A 16065-nucleotide genomic window follows, 5' to 3' on the forward strand; every position below is an offset into this window, starting at 1 on the left:
GGTTTTCCCTCTATCAGGTACCCTCATAGGATTATATATATTCCTGATGCCCATTGTCGTGGCTTCAGAATCAGACACTTACAATGAAGCAAATGAGAGCCATAGTTGCTGTGATCGAATGGTGGTATAGGAACGTGACAATCCCAGGAGCAACATCAGTAGGTGCACATTACCTGGGCCATATCATCACCCTTAGCCCTATTTTGTACCCATTTCTCTGTACCATGTCTTTCAAATGAAACAAAGATCCAAATATTGGCCTTTATCAATATTATTAAATCTATAGTTGCTGCATGTCAGTCATGCCCACCTCAGCTTCAGGCTGAGCATGAGCTCAGCTTTTGTTTAGCCTGTGCTGAGCATCCACTGTTGCGACTGCAGCCTATTTACACATGTAATTTTGCAATCTAATGTGTTTTACATGCATACTGAGACATAGTGAGCTGTTACGATTTATTCATTTTTCTTCGTCTTACTCAGCCAGATTACTCATATGCGATCATCACGGACAGTTTCTCACCATACTATTATTAGCATAGCCAACTGTATTTAAGTAGGGCCTCAGCTGGCTTATATCCCAGCTTCGGCTAAGGTTTAATCTACCTATCTCAAAGCTCTGCGTTTCGTGACTATCTAAGTTCACTGCTCGCTCTCTTCCTTCGTCTTTGACCTCCGAGTGTATCTTCCACCGAAGTGCGAGTGGAGATCCTTGGTTGATCTAAGTCGATTCGAGTTAGTGGCTAACATTTAGCCGAAGCTCGTTCTACGTTGCTCAACAAATCCAGACGTTGCCCAACATTTTCCCGTTCATAATCCTTGCCACGGTACTGGTTTGGACTGCACACTTCGTGTACCATGACCCGCTATTGTGGGTCCTGATCTTCGTACTGAGGACGTTCATTCTCCAGGCCTATATCCCGGCCCCGGTACTAGCAGCACTGCTCGTAGCAGCGTACGCGGGACACCTTCAAATCTAAAGAACGATGAATCCCTTCACCTCCTTTTTTTAAGCTTGCTTCACTGTTAGCAGTCATCCTGCTGACTTTGACGGGCACCCCTGATCTAGACGATTCCTCGTTGATGACCGGTCCCATATACGAGACCGACCTCAATCTGATAATCGCCATACTCGCCGCTCTCACTATACTTGCTCTATCCGTTGTATGGTCCACCGTAACCGTTGGACTCCTGCCAAAATAAGTCCATGAACGGATGCCCTTATCCGACGCCATTCCAGCAATCTCCGCCATTTTTATCGTCTTTTTCTTGTTCATCTCCTTTGTCCAGATACGTCGGTGCTGCCAGAGGCAAAGAAACCTCAGAGCGCAACTACCGTTCCACTACGTTCCGACCACGCCCGCCTACCCACCGGAGATAATCGACATCCCAGCGGCCTCCCAGCAAACCCTTCACGATGGCCGACCCATCCCACCAAGGGGACCTGGAGAGTCCCTCTACGGGTCGTCGCAGTCCAGCTCGGGATCCTCAGGGTCGAGCACAGACTCCTACAGAAGCGCTACCGCCGAGTCCGACGACTCGGTCGACATTACCGATACCCGGGGGGTACTCCTCGACCGAGGAGACTCGCCCGTACCAGGCCTCTTCCACCAGCCTGCAGACCACGGAGAGTCAGGAGAAGAAGGAAGGGATTTGGTCCCGGGCGAAGAAGAGGATGTCGATACCGAGTACGAAGGGGATGAGCTCACTGAGCTCGAAAGAATCCGACTCGAAGACCTCCTCGACGACATCTACATGAACAACGGGGATGAAGACGATTCCGGAGTCCGCCCCATCGACCAGGCAGGAGGGTACCACGGGGGCAGTACATGGGAAGAGGCGCGAGACAGAAGAATCGCGGCGGATGACGAGAGGGATCGGGCCCGCCTCGAGGCTGCAAGAAGTCGTCGAGACGACTTCGACGAAGATCCCGGAGAGCTTGCCCTTGGGGCCTCTGCCGCAACTACCGCCCATACAAATGGAGCAAGGCCCGTTCCAGCTGCTTGGCCCCAGGAGCAGGGAGAGCCTGTCGCCTGGTACCCCAACACCAGTTGGGTCTACGCCGACCCAAGGGAAGAGGCTCCTGTGGCCGGAAACATGACCAATAGAACCGAGGCAGAGCCCGCCCCTACGACGACCGACACGCTCCCTGCCGCCATCACCACTGACGAGCAGGAGGATCAGCACATTTGGGACGAGTACCCAGAGTATGACTCCAAAGAACTTGGAGCAATTGCCAGCGCCGGAGAACTCGCCCGAGTCACCAATTTCACCCCGTCAATTCCCCCGCGAGCCTTCGCCAGGCCCGTCGTTGTACAGCAACACCCCTGGCCTCTTCTCTACCACACGCTTGTCGAGTCCCTCCAGCTCGATGTCCCTGCCTGGCTCGCCCCAACCGTCCAGGCCCGAATGGACCGAGCACGAGAAGCAGACGCACGGACAAGGAGAGCTGAAATCGCAGCCCTCCAGGGGCCGAATGCCCTTGTCGACCTCCCTCTTGAGCCCGACGCCACTGACACAGAGGTCGGGGCCAGGATCGGAACAGCCGCGCTCCGATACTCAGGAGCCGTTGCAAGAGCAGGGACCGACCTCGAAGCCTGTCGACGAGCCTGGAATTACTACTAAGCCGAAATCAGCGACGAGGACTCCGACATCGCACGTTGGAGAAGGAACAAGGAGATCGATCGAGTCGCCCAAGAGCGCAAGGAGCGCGAGGATGCCGAGTCGGCCACCAAACAGCGCAGTAAATGCGGAGGTGATGAAGGCGGTCCGAGCAGTTCTCACTAACCCGCCGGGTCATACTCCCCCCAGTCTATTTGGGATTCTCACCTGGGAATCCCTGTACGAAGTCATGATGAGTGATATGGAGCAGGGCCCTCAGTGGCTGCTCACGGAAGCAGGAGAGGATTACAGAAGCGCCAAGGACGTGGGAGACGTGTACTTGGCAAAGAACATACTGGAGGTAGAGACATGGCACTGTGCGGCCATCGTCTGGAACAGGGTTCATCCGGAGCCCGAATACAGGAAGGAGGGGTGTGCCGCCTACCGAAGGCCACAACCCATGCCGAATCCTACCTACGATTTCCCATCAGGCTTCTTCGGGGGAGCAGGGGAAGACAAAGACTGGGAGGACAAAGGGGCCGGCCCCTCTAAAGCGGACAAGGGAAACGGACCGACGGACCCACCACAACCGCCATTGGGACCCCCTCCGAGCGTACCGCCTGGCTACCCGGGTGGTTACCCGCCGCCCGGGGACAACCCTAGGCTGCGATCGTTACCAAGGCCACCAAACCCTCCGGTGCCTCCTGGTAATCCGCCCCCTCCGGGCCCGATCGAACCATGGGAACTGGCACCCGGGGCCATTAATCCCTGGAACGACGTCAAACCCAAGTTAATCACGCAGCCAGATGTTACGGTTTATTCATTTCTTTTCCTTTTCTTACGCATTTACGCTTACTCTATGCTGCGGTTCTGATCGGACATTCCCACAGTACTATTTTTAGTTTTATCAACGTGTATTTAAGTAGAGCCTCAGCTGGTCTAAACCCCAGCTTCGGCTAAGGTTTAATCTACCTAACTCAAAGCTCCCCGCTCCGCGACTATCTAAGCTCACTCCTGACTCTCTTCCATTGCCTTTGACCTCTAAGAGTATCGTCCACTGAAGTGCGAGTGGCGATCCTTAGTTGATCTAAGCCGATAAGAGTTAGTGGCTAACATTTAGCCGAAGCTCGCCTACGTTGCCTAGTGCCACGTCCGAGAACGAACACTGCTCAACGTTTCTACACCATTGTACTCCCTAGTTAGACCGAAACGGTCGCTAGTGGCATTTGACGTCTCGTCGTGCCATCTACCTTTCAGATCCTAGGAACCCGACAACACCCTCCTGCTTGACCAGAAGAGGTCATCGCCGCACGTTCGAGAGGACAACCTCGTGGTTGTTAGCGTGTTACGAGTGGACCAACGGAAGAGCACTTATCCCAAAATTCATCTGATACACTTCCTCGTCGTAGTAGTTCTCTGGGTTGTTCCCTTTGACCTACTACTTCAAGCTGCCGTCATCGCCTGGATTTTACCACCTATCATTGACGACCCCATCTTTGCAGTTCTAGTAACTGTTCTTATCACCTTGGCTCTCATCCGAGTCTGTATCGCCGCACCGATTCTAGCAGGACTGCTAGTCGCTCTCTACGGCGCATACGTTCCACTCGTCTGAGACACCACGAATCTATTCCGATTATCCTTACAGTTAGCTTCACTGTTAGCAGTCATACTGTTGGCATTGACTGACCCATCCTTTGACAACGATACCTCGCTGATGACCAGCCCCGCCTACGAGACTGACCTCAACCTAGTTATCGCGACCCTTGCTGCCCTCGCCATCCTCGCACTATCCGTTGTATGGGCTATCCTTACCGCCGGCTCACTCAACAAATAAGCCCACGGACGGATGCCCTTATCCGACGCCATTCCTGTAATCTCCACGCTTTCTACCGTCTTTTTATTGTTCATCTGCTTGTATTACCTCCAGCGGTGCTGCCGTCAACAAAGACGAGTACGGGCACAGCTACCATTTCACTACATTCCGGCAACACCTGCGTATCCACCCCCGATAATCTTCATACCCGCGGCCTCGCAACAAACCCTTCACGATGGCTGACCAATCACACCCCGAGGACCTGGAGAGTCCCTCTACACATCATCGCGATCCAGCTCGGGATCCTCAGAGTCGAGCACAGACTCCTACAGAAGCGCCACAGAGTCAGACCACTCCATCGATATCACCAATACCCGGGGGGTACTCCTCGACCGAGGAGACTCGCCCCTACCAGGCCTCTTCGACGTCTCTCCAGTCGAGGGCGAGTCAAGCGCCGACGGAGCCCGAAGACAAGACACCAGGCATCTGGTCACGGGCGAAGAAAGCCCTGACACCGAGTACGAAGGCGACGAGCTCACTGAGCTCGAAAGAATCCGACTCGAAGACCTCCTTGGCGACCTCTATCCGAACGAGGAGGAAGATGCAACCTATACCGGAGATAACTGGAGTGGACGTTCCCAGAACAAGTGGGAACCGTCCGAGTGGGGGAGCACCTGGGAAGATGTCCGCAACTGAAGAGTCGCAGCAGACGACGCACGCGATCGAGCTAGGCTCGCCGTGGCAAGAAGGAGAAGAGACGACTTCGATGAAGATTCCGGAGAGCTTGGCCTCGGAGCCTCCGCGGCTACCACCCGTACAGCTGACTCACAGCTTGTTTCAGGCTCCTGGCCAACCGATCGAGGACCCCCAGTCGCCTGGTACCCCGACTCCAGTTGGATATACGCCGACGAACCAAGGGAAGAAACTCCTGTGGCCGGAGTCGAGACCGGAAGTGAGTCCGACCAGGCCTCTACAAGGTCCGCGACCCCAGCGCTCGCTCCCGCCGTCCCCTCGCACGAGCCGATGAGTGGGGAGCTTTGGGGCGAGTTCCCAGATTACGACCCCGAGGAACTTGGAGCAATTACCGCTTCCGAGCGTCTCGCCGGAGTCTCCAACTGGGAGCCGTCAGTACCGTCGAGAGCCTTCGCTGACCCACTCCCTCTCTCTCAGCGTCCGTGGCCGCTCTTATACCACACGTACGTCGAGTCCCTCAGACTCCCTCGAGCTGCCAGGGAATCCCCAGAAATCCAGGCCAGAATGGAGCGAGGAAGAGCGCATGACGCACGCATCCGCCGAGCCGAGGAGGATGCCCTCCAAGGACCCGACGGCTGGTGGGATCTACCCCTCGAGCCCGACGCCACCCAGCCCGAAATTGAAAATCGCATACGAGCAGCCGCCGTCCGATATACCGGAGCGGCACGAAGAGCAGGAACTGACTTGGAGGCCAGGGCAAGAGCCTGGGCAGCCTACCAGTCGGAGATCTCCGACCCCGACTCCGACATCGAAAGGCAGAAGAGAAATGCAAGAATCGACCGAATCACCCGAGAGAGGAAGGAGGCAAAGGATGCCAAGTCGACCCCCAAACCAGGCTCTGGAGCCGACAGTGATGGCGGCGGTGAGGCAGGTCCTTCTTCAGGGCCCAACGCCTAGGCCGGGCATCTTCGAACTCCTACCCTGGCACGGGCTATACGAGATCATGATGGAGGATATGGAGAAAGACCCGCAGTGGCTCTTCTCCGAGGCAGGAGAGGACTACCGCCACGCCAAGCAGACGGGGGATGTTTACCTCATGAGGAATATCCTCGAGGTAGAAACGTGGCACCGAGCGGCCGTTGTCTGGAACCTCATGAATCCCGAGAACCCGCAACCCGGGTGTGCCCCCTATAAACGGCCTCAGCCAATGCCCAACCTGCACGACACGTCAGGGTTCTTCCCTGAAGGATTCTTTGGAGGAGTGGGGGAGGACGACGATGACTACGCGGCGGATGCGGGAGCGGGACCCTCTCGGCCGGACAAAGGAAAGCAGTCCACGGTCCCGCCACTACCCCCAAAGCCACCGCGATACCCGGACCCCGCAGGGTATCCGCCACCAGGGGAAAACCGAAATTTGCGGTCCTTGTCACGACCGCCGAAGCCCCCTGCGCCCCCTCACGTTCCATCGCCACCGGATCTGATCCCTCCGTGGCAGCTGGCGCCTGGAGGGGCAAATAACCCCTGGAATGACGTCAAACCCAAGCTGGTGACGCAACCCGAGTACTTCACCGGGGTCTCTTTGGATATCACGCGGTTCCTACACCACTGCGAGGTATACTTCGCGGTGTTCCCTATGTACTACACGATGAACGACCAAGGGCATAACCCATACCGCATAACGTTCGCGCAAGGATACCTACGTGGGGACGCGCAGCAGTGGTGGGTCGACCAATATTACCGATATCGGGACCCCCAAGGTCACTGGAGATTCCCCACTTGGGAGGAATTCTCCCACGATCTCACTCAGGAGTTCTGAGAAGTGGCGGAGCTGACGATCTGGAAGGCTGAATGGAAGAAGATCCGCCAATCGGACTTCAAGTCCGCGGTGGAGTTTTTCGCGAAGTTCGAACGGTTGGCCCACAAGTGCGAGGAATTCGGAGACGAGAAACAGATGTTCGAGGCCATTGAAGCGGCCATACGACCAACGGTGCGCAATACGGTTATGCATGGGGACAATGAGTGCCCCACAACCTATGCCGAGTGGAAGGCACGAGTACTGCGCATCGACGCAAACTACCGATACGGAGTGGCCCAAGGACTGGGCAGTAAGACCTCCCAGAACAGCGGTTCCAGTCGAGGCAATCAATCATCTCAGAAGGCGGGTGGCTCTGGGTCGTCAGGCGACAAGAGGGATGCCACGGGAACGACCTATGGGGGAGCCGGTCAGCCGATGGAGATTGATAAGCTGAGGAGCGATAAGAGATGCTTCAAGTGCGGCAACACCGGGTAGAGTCGGGACCACAAATGTCCAACGGACAAATCGAAGTGGCTTCCCGTTAAACTCCCACCCCGCAAAAAGCCCAACGCCCAACGCCTCCGCCAATTGCTCGCTGAAGCCGAGAAGGAAGAAAATGGTAAGGATACCAAAATCGAGGAGGTGAAGGAAGAGAAGTCGTCAAAAGACGAGCCAGCGTCGAAATAAGCGATTCGACGGCGTCGGCAAAGGACTTAGTTTCTACTGGTACGCACTCATGTACTTCTAGTCGGACTTATACTACGTATGTAGGTACTCCGTATGAACAATATACCAACTTTTTCGCTGTGCTACCGGTTGAAGAAACTAAGGACGATGAATCGCAAGCTACCAACAGCATAGGAGGGGATTTCCGCCACTCTGCGCAGCCTGTGCTCAGTACTGAACCCCTAGGGGCCATCCGAGCTCAGGAACCCCCGGCTCACCGTACAGGGGAAACCCCTCGAGGGCAAAACCCCCTAGGTCGAGTCTCGACTGCACCCTTGACGAAGGGAGGTCACCCCGGAGTGGGAGAAAGGTCGTCAACCCAGCCCGCTGGGCCTGCATCCTCGTGTGTGGGGCCGTCTGTTCCAGTGGGAGGCGTGGAGAAAGCAGCTGAGGCCGTGAAGCCGAGGGACCCCCTGCCCTTAGTAGCCAAGGACAATGTCGCGGCAAACAGTGCAGACCCCCCGTCGGAGCCAACACGTGTGCGTTCCCGAAGGGTTACCCGAAGTACCGCCGGGTCCAGGAAGAGCCGTAAGAACAGGACAATGGTGGAGGTTACAACGCCGCATGCAAGCACCCTTGGCCGGGGCCGAACACAGGGCAGCGAGCCCTCCTCCACCACCTCGAATACCAAAGGCGCCCAAATGCCGCCTCGGGACCTTTCTCGTCCCAGTGACCAAATGCCACTTCGAGGGAAGACCACCCAGGTATCGCTGGAAGAAGTCGAAGATGAAGAAGCCCACCTACGGTCCGACATCCCGGTCGTAACCCCAAAGCGGATGCCTTCTCCCGCCTTCTCTCTCTCCGCTACTCTGCTCGACAAGAAGGTGATTGCAGAAATGTACTACGAGCCCCATGGCATTCTGTGGACCCGTCGAGCCCTATGGCTAGCTCGAGGGGACGCGGCGGCTCGTGCCGTCCTTAATGGGTGGGTACACCCTCGGCGCCGCGAGGAAGTCAATGACCAGTTATGTTACCAACTGGAGGAGCAGACCGAAACGGCCGCTCAAGCACGGGAAAGGTGGCAGTGGATGGCAGACTTACAGAAACCCCCGATGTACATACGAGGAAGGAAGGGACGGAACGTGTCAATAAAAGTGCAATTAGAGACTTTGGATACGAGAGAGACTCATGCCGTAAGCGCCCTAGTAGACAGTGGGGCAACCGGTAGTTCAATCGACCGCGCCTGGGCCCAAGCCCGTGACCTTAACCTAAAGAAAGCGGCCCGACCTGTTCCGGTCTATAATGCCGACGGCACTCGTAATAAAGGAGGGGATATCACCGAATATGCCGAAGTATGGCTACACATAGGGGACCACATGGAACGGATCGAACTAGCGGTAGTAGATCTAGGCTCCACTCCCATATTCTTGGAGCATGATTGGTTACAGCGCCACAACCCGCTCATCGATTGGGACACCGGAGCGGTTACCCTGGCCCGTTGCACGTGCAGGAAGATCCCTTTCTCCCTCCCCGACACCGATCCTTCGGCGCGATGGGACGAGTACGAGGAAGGAGATACCATCCTGGTAATAGATTTCGAAGAAGCCTTTCATGTACGAGCCATGGGGACCAAAGCCAACGAGCTGGCCGCCCAAGCGAATGCTAAGAAGACGGCCAAATCGTTCGAAGAGATAGTCCCCGACGAGTATCGGGAATTCAAAGACGTATTCGACAAGGAAAGCTTTGATGAACTGCCTCCCCGCAAGCCTTGGGATCACGCCATCGAATTGATCCCCAACGCTAACGCCAACCTAGACTGTAAGGTTTACCCACTCAATCACGCCGAACAGGAGGAGCTGGACAGGTTCCTAGACGAAAACTTGTCCACCGGTAGAATTCAACCCTCGAAGTCTCCCATGGCTTCGCCCTTTTTCTTTGTCAAGAAGAAAGATGGCAAGCTGCGCCCAGTCCAGGACTACCGTAAACTAAACAAGATGACGATCAAGAATCGTTATCTGCTACCGCTCATTGGAGAACTAATGGATAGGCTGAAGAAGGCCAAGTACTTCACCAAGCTGGACGTACGATGGGGTTACAACAACGTGAGGATCAAGCAAGGAGATGAGTGGAAGGCCGCATTTCGAACCAACTGTGGGCTCTACGAACCCTTGGTAATGTTCTTTGGGCTCACCAACTCCCCCGCGACATTTCAATGGATGATGAATGATATTTTCAAGGAGCTTATAACGGCCGGGGAAGTGTCGGTCTACCTGGACGATATCCTTATCGCCTCGAAAACCAAAGCGGAGCACCGACGAATAGTACGCAAGGTGCTGCAGATTCTCCGTGAAAACAAGCTCTTCCTCAAGGCGGAGAAGTGCGAATTCGAGGTGGAGGAGACCGAGTACTTGGGGGTCCTTATTAGCGAAGGAAAGATTCGCATGGATCCAGTAAAGATCGCCGGGTTACTCGAGTGGCCCGTCCCCCGTCGAAAGCAAGAACTGCAGTCCTTCCTCGGATTTTGCAACTTCTATTGACGGTTCATCCGCGACTATAGTAAGCATGTCAAACCGCTTACTTCACTCACCGGGAAACAAGAGTGGAGGTGGGGAGAGGCTCAGCAAAAAGCATTCGACAAGCTCAAGGAGTTATTCCGCGAGGATGTAGTACTCGCCATCCCATTAGATGAAGGACAGTTTCGAGTAGAGGCAGACTCTAGTGAAGGGGCAGTAGGGGCAGTGCTTTCCCAGCTACAAGACGAGAAATGGCAACCAGTAGCTTTTCTTTCCAAGGCGCTCTCGGCTACCGAACGCAACTACGAGATTTATGACAAGGAGCTCCTGGCGATTATGATCGCTTTGGAAGAATGGCGTCAGTACCTCATGGGAGCAAGAGAAGATTTCGAGATTTGGACGGACCATTCCAACCTCCAGTACTTCCGCAAACCCCAGAAGCTCAACCGACGACAGGCGCGATGGGTGATGGAACTAGCGGAATACCAATTCACTTTGCATCACAAGCCCGGAGCCCAGAATTGTAAAGCGGATCTTCTGTCCAGGAGGGCGGACCATGATCAGGGAAAAGGGGACAACCGAGACGTTGTAGTACTCAAAACGGAGCACTTTAGGGCCCTAATCATGCCCACCGCCGAGGAGCTACATGAACGGATCAAGGTGGTGACCCATGACCCTCGTCACTGGGACAGAGGGATTTCTGACTCCTTAAACCACGAAAAAGGCGTTTCTCGTAGTCAGGACTTATTATGGTATGACGGGCGGATCTATGTGCCTGTGGACCGTGACCTCAGAGGGCAGATCATAGCCCTCAAACATGACCATGTTACCGCTGGCCACCCTGGTATCGAAAAAACCAAGGAACTGGTACTTCGTGATTACTGGTGGCCGAGGATGCGTCGAGATATAGAAGCATACGTGAAGGGGTGTGAGGTTTGCCAACGAACCAAGGCGGATCGCCGTCCGAAGAAGGCTCCCTTACACCCCAACGAGGTCCCTGTTCGCCCTTGGACACACATTTCGGTGGATATGATCACCAAACTACCGGACTCAAAGGGTTTCGATTCAATTCTAGTTATCGTCGATCGTTTTTCAAAAACCATTATCCCCATCGCGTGTACTGAAGAACTCACGTCCCTCGGGTTTGCAAAGATCTTGAGGGACTACATCTATGTACCCTACGGAGTGATGCCAGAGAAGGTCATCTCGGACCGCGGCTCGGTTTTCGTCTCCAAGTTCATGAAGGAGTTTTATACCCTCATTCACGTCGAAGGAAACCCCTCCACCGCGTACCACCCACAGACGGACGGGCAGACAGAAAGGGTAAATCAGGAGATTGAGAAGTACCTAAAGATGTTTGTTAACGATCGACAAAATGACTGGAGTGAATGGTTGCCCTTGGCAGCCTTCACCCACAATAATCGCCAACACTCGTCCACTGGGTATTCCCCGTACAAGGTAGTATTTGGAAGGGATGGACAGGTCATCACCACATCACGAAAACCGATGGTAGTTCCGGCAGCGGCAAAACTCGTAACGGAAATCGAGAAAGCCCAGAGGGAGACAAAGGCATCTCTAGAAAAAGCGGCCGAGTCAATGAAGAAGGCTTACGACAAGCACAAAAGCCAAGCAGTGGAATATCAGCCGGGGGACAAGGTGTGGTTAGACACAACCAATCTAAATCTCCCTCGTCCTACCAAGAAGCTTGGAGACCGTCGTGTAGGACCCTTCATTGTCGTTGCCAAAAAGGGAGCCTCGGCTTACGAGCTAAAATTACCCGCCCGATGGAGGATTCACAACCGATTCAACGAATCACTCCTGACGCCTTACGTCCCCCCTGCATTCCCAAATCAACCACGCCCCGAGCGGCCACCTCCAGAATTAATTGACGATGAAGAAGAGTACGAAATTGAAGAGATTGTGGAGCAGCGGGACAAAGTTGTAGGTCGCGGACGAACTCGCCGCACGGTAACAGAATACCTAGTGAAATGGAGAGGATACCCAAGGGAGGAAAACTCCTGGGTCAAACGTTCGGATATGGCCAACGCGGAGGAACTCGTGAACGAGTACGAAGCGCGTCTCCAGAGAATTCATTGGGAGGTCGATAAGCATGGAAAAACGGTCGGGAGAGACGACAAAATACCCCCAGGCGTCGGATTGATCTACCACGATCCGGATACCCCATGCATCACAGAGGTGGACACCGTCTATTCCTCCGAATGCACGAATCCAAGGCATTCGGCTTCGCAATCATCGATCGGAATATGGGAGGTAACAACAGAGAAAGCGGACGGGATATCAATTGTAAGCACAACGCCGGATGACAACGACGCCAACCTCGACCTAGAAAATCTACAACGAGTCTATGAAAATTGGGATTTCGACTCTGAAGATGAGGACAACGATGATCTTGACGCCTCATCCTTCTACAGCGAATCCGCGGACAGTGGGGAGGAAAGTCAGGGCTCATTCGGGACGAACGAGTCTTGAGGAGGGGGTAATGTTACGGTTTATTCATTTCTTTTCCTTTTCTTACGCATTTACGCTTACTCTATGCTGCGGTTCTGATCAGACATTCCCACAGTACTATTTTTAGTTTTATCAACGTGTATTTAAGTAGAGCCTCAGCTGGTCTAAACCCCAGCTTCGGCTAAGGTTTAATCTACCTAACTCAAAGCTCCCCGCTCCGCGACTATCTAAGCTCGCTCCTGACTCTCTTCCATTGCCTTTGACCTCTAAGAGTATCGTCCACCGAAGTGCGAGTGGCGATCCTTAGTTGATCTAAGCCGATAAGAGTTAGTGGCTAACACCAGAATGTTTCACGGGGGTATCCACGGACCTCAATCGCTTCCTCCATCACTGTGAAGCATACTTCCAGGTCTTCCCAATGTATTACACCATAAATGCCCAGGGGCAAAACCCCTACCGTATCACCTTCGCGATGGGTTTCCTGCGAGAAAAGGCCCAAGAGTGGTGGACGGATCAATACTATCGTTACCAAGATGCACGGGGGCACTGGAGATACCCCACTTGGGAGGAGTTCTCCCATGATCTTCGCGTCAAGTTCCGCGAGGTAGCAGAGCTGACCATCTGGAAGACAGAATGGAAGAAGATCCACCAATCGGACTTCAAGTCAGCTGTGAAGTTCTCACCTGTAGCTGCTACTTTGATGCATCAAACACTGTTAGTTGACAGTTAATTGTGATACATCAGGAGTGTCAGTTTACATCCAGCCCATATACAGTAATTCCATCAGGATGACAAAGTGGCTTAGTAAGCTTCCCAATCTGTGTCAATGATGGCATCATTAGAAAAGAGGGCAATTCCGGGAATTGAACCCGGGACCTCAAAAATAAATCCAATAATGTCACATGACTTTCTCGAGTAGACATGCTAACCACTACACCATACTGGCATCATATATATATCTTTTCATCTCTATATATACCCTCCCTCCCTTAACATTTATGACCTCATATTGATGCCCTCCCTTTGCTCCGCTCTGGTGCGCTCTTTTGCCTTTTTAGGCTCCCCAAATCAGCCCATCAATTTTGGCTGGATCCAGTGGCAGTGCCGCATTTTTAATACCCAAAATAGGGGCTATTTTCCGGTCAAAATAGCTATTGGGCTATTCTCAGGCTACTGGCTGGGCCAGGAGATGGCACTATAATCTGTATAGACATAAACAACATAAAATAGAGCCCTCTAATGATGCATAGGAGCCCTGGATAGTGGGATAAAAGGGTAATATAATGAAAATCGCATAAATATTCGCTTTTGGGGGCTGCTGCATGCATTGGATCGGCTGGAGGACTTCACCAATCGATTCCTTGACCTTGAAAACACCCAAACGACCCCTCCACAGTACTTTTGGCACACTTTATTCCTGGAGATAAACGAAAATATTCGCTTTTTAGGGTGCAGCATGCTCCAGATCGCTTTTAAAACATTACCAGTCGATTCCTATGCCATAAAAACCCTAGAATACATCCTCCTTCGTAATATAGGTCCAGTATAATACAGTATAAAAGGGGGTATTAGGGGGCATACATCGCTTATTTTGTTTTTCGCACTTCGGATGGCCTGGGGAGCATCACCAATGGATTCCCTGATATTAAAAACCCCAAAACGACTCCAGCCTTTATTTATAGGGTCTCAAAAACGACAGAAATAATGATATTACAGTTTAGGAGGAGCACATGTAATAAATCCTATTTCTGGGCTTCGGACCACTTCGGAGTTTTGTCTATTGTGTTTATTGACCTGAATAACACTCAAATGACCCCACAGGACAAAGGAAACCATCAGAAATACGTGATAAAAAGAGTAATAGGGGGATGGAGGAGACATACCTTATATTTCGCATTTCTAATAGTTAGGGAGGGTATTCTTGTTATATAACAGACTGTATATATTGTACAATGGTGTGTACGAAGCCCCATGGATATCCGAAATGTATTGAATGAGATATGAGCAGATCATTCTGTAAAACAGGAGGAGCACATCCCATATTTCGATGTTCTGCTCATTCTATGGCCTGGGGACTATCAGAATCGGATTCCTTGACCCAAAAAACAGTAGAGGCACTTATCATCCATAGGAGCCATTTTACCCAGATAACACATACAGCCATATGTAGCTACAGGACAATATAAGTAACAAATGAGAGAACATCTTGTACTTCGGAGTTTGAACATCTGAATACCATGGATGATAGGTGGCCCTACTGTTTTTTGGGTCAAGGAATCCGATTCTGATAGTCCCCAGGCCATAGAATGAGCAGAACATCGAAATATGGGATGTGCTCCTCCTGTTTTACAGAATGATCTGCTCATATCTCATTCAATACATTTCGGATATCCATGGGGCTTCGTACACACCATTGTACAATATATACAGTCTGTTATATAACAAGAATACCCTCCCTAACTATTAGAAATGCGAAATATAAGGTATGTCTCCTCCATCCCCCTATTACTCTTTTTATCACGTATTTCTGATGGTTTCCTTTGTCCTGTGGGGTCATTTGAGTGTTATTCAGGTCAATAAACACAATAGACAAAACTCCGAAGTGGTCCGAAGCCCAGAAATAGGATTTATTACATGTGCTCCTCCTAAACTGTAATATCATTATTTCTGTCGTTTTTGAGACCCTATAAATAAAGGCTGGAGTCGTTTTGGGGTTTTTAATATCAGGGAATCCATTGGTGATGCTCCCCAGGCCATCCGAAGTGCGAAAAACAAAATAAGCGATGTATGCCCCCTAATACCCCCTTTTATACTGTATTATACTGGACCTATATTACGAAGGAGGATGTATTCTAGGGTTTTTATGGCATAGGAATCGACTGGTAATGTTTTAAAAGCGATCTGGAGCATGCTGCACCCTAAAAAGCGAATATTTTCGTTTATCTCCAGGAATAAAGTGTGCCAAAAGTACTGTGGAGGGGTCGTTTGGGTGTTTTCAAGGTCAAGGAATCGATTGGTGAAGTCCTCCAGCCGATCCAATGCATGCAGCAGCCCCCAAAAGCGAATATTTATGCGATTTTCATTATATTACCCTTTTATCCCACTATCCAGGGCTCCTATGCATCATTAGAGGGCTCTATTTTATGTTGTTTATGTCTATACAGATTATAGTGCCATCTCCTGGCCCAGCCAGTAGCCTGAGAATAGCCCAATAGCTATTTTGACCGGAAAATAGCCCCTATTTTGGGTATTAAAAATGCGGCACTGCCACTGGATCCAGCCAAAATTGATGGGCTGATTTGGGGAGCCTAAAAAGGCAAAAGAGCGCACCAGAGCGGAGCAAAGGGAGGGCATCAATATGAGGTCATAAATGTTAAGGGAGGGAGGGTATATATAGAGATGAAAAGATATATATATGATGCCAGTATGGTGTAGTGGTTAGCATGTCTACTCGAGAAAGTCATGTGACATTATTGGATTTATTTTTGAGGTCCCGGGTTCAATTCCCGGAATTGCCC

At 52.2% G+C, this 16065-nt stretch overlaps 2 pseudogenes across 2 annotated transcripts; one reads left to right on the top strand and one right to left on the bottom strand.

Annotated features, from left to right (window-relative positions):
- Positions 1-13395: 13395 nt before the first annotated feature.
- EV420DRAFT_t262 lies at positions 13396-13493 on the bottom strand (annotated as a pseudogene). The gene has a single exon. The product of its transcript is annotated as a tRNA-OTHER (tRNA).
- Positions 13494-15967: 2474 nt separating this feature from the next.
- Positions 15968-16065, top strand: EV420DRAFT_t259 (annotated as a pseudogene). The gene has a single exon. The product of its transcript is annotated as a tRNA-OTHER (tRNA).

The sequence above is a fragment of the Desarmillaria tabescens genome, assembly GCF_030435595.1.
Source record: "Desarmillaria tabescens strain CCBAS 213 chromosome Unknown EV420scaffold_66, whole genome shotgun sequence".
NCBI lineage: Eukaryota > Fungi > Basidiomycota > Agaricomycetes > Agaricales > Physalacriaceae > Desarmillaria > Desarmillaria tabescens.